Here is a 1771-nt window from a genome sequence, read left to right as displayed (position 1 = left end):
AGTTTAAGGAAAAGGAAGTGCAAGAGAAGGTGCAAAAGAATGGGGTGAAGAAGAAAAGGATGAAGAAAAGAAAATTTAATGCAGCTGAGGATGATGCTATAAGGAAGAAGAAAGAAGACTTGAGACGAGCTTACAAGAAGAAAATTCACGCTTACAAGACGAAGTACAAACCGCAAAAGATTAGGCGTACATTCCCGATCCAGGAAGATGAAGAAACGTAGATAGGAAGGAGTCCAGCTAACGACTCCTTAAAAAGAAGCGCTTGGCGGGAGGCAACCCGTTTTTTATTAGAGTTTGCTTTCTTTCATCTTTTTAGTTTTGTTTGATTTTCGTTTTTAGGATTTTAATCTTCCAAATCGTCAGACATGACTGCTTGAGAGTGTGTATGGACTAAGTGTGGGGTGGGATGAATTTTCTTTTCTAAATGAATGGCACAATTATATAATTTTTGAATTGTTTGCAATTGACTCGCCGAGTCTGACCTTGACTCGACGAGTCGATTCAGATTCCAGATGAGTTTAAAATCGCGACCAGACTCGCCGAGTCTGACCCTGACTCGACGAGTCGGTTTTATTTACAGAAAAAGAAATTAATTATTTATTATTTTTACAACCGGTAACTAGGGTTTTTAACCCTAATAAAATCAGTTTTTCCCGTTCACTCGCCGTGCGCCTCCATTTGTGCTCTCTCTCAAGCATTCATCAACCTCTTCACTCTTTCTTCAAGATTTTCGATTTCCATCACCAAAGGTACTTAATTTCTTCCTTAATTCTGTTAAATCCATGATTTTTAGATGATCTAGGGTGTCCATTTCATAGAATACCCGATTTTGGGTTTTAGTGAATTTTTAGGGTTTTGATTTTACATCAATTATGTTGTTTTGGATGATTATTCTTGCCCTAATACATCTTAGTAATGTCCCTGGACAAAACCCTTGAAGAAATTTTGAGATTTCATGGTCGAATTTTGATCGACTCGTCGACTGACTCGCGCAGTTCATACGACTCGCCGAGTCGTTCATGGACTCGACAAGTCCAGTCGGGGACCCAGGTGTAATCCGTTTTGATGATTTTCTATGTTTTCTGGGTTTTGTGTTCTTTGTTTTGCAGGGACAATGTTTCACAGGGGTCACAACTCAAGTGGACACCAAGGAGATTTTCCTTGGTTGAACTTTCCTCAAATTGAATCGGCCTCTACCATGACGAGATGGAAGAAGAAGTTGGCTGAAGTCAGAAAAAAGGAGATTTATGTACCCAACAGGGTTGATTGGGATTGGTTGCAAAGTGTTCGGTATGAGGAGGAGTTAGCACCTTATCTTTTGAAGGAATTTACATACGAGGGGGAGACAATGGTTTGTGATGGATGGAGCAGGGTCTTTAGAATTCAAGAACCGGTGTACCGGGAGTTTGCTGGGAGTTTTTCTCCACGGTATCTTTTCGTGGAGGAGACAATTGCTATCACCCGACGAGTTTCAGTTTTTGCCTTGGGGGTGAGTTTCATCAGTGCTCCGTGATTGATCTTGCTTGTCGGTTGGAGATTTATGACCGGCCATTGGTCTCGACTGCTATTTTTCGCGCCTTTTTGGAACACTCTCACAAGGTGTTCCTCGATGGTGTTACGAGTACGGGTTGGTGGAACACAATCGCCAACAAGTTGTACATTCCAAATTCGGCCCAAGAAGGAAGTATTAGGTCACCCACGCACCGTCTCATTCACCGCCTTATCTCTACCACCATCAACCAACAGAAGGACGACGACAAGGTTTCTAACC

The sequence above is a fragment of the Lactuca sativa genome, chromosome 9, assembly GCF_002870075.4.
Source record: "Lactuca sativa cultivar Salinas chromosome 9, Lsat_Salinas_v11, whole genome shotgun sequence".
Taxonomy (NCBI): Eukaryota; Viridiplantae; Streptophyta; class Magnoliopsida; order Asterales; family Asteraceae; genus Lactuca; species Lactuca sativa.
This window is presented reverse-complemented; position numbering follows the sequence as displayed.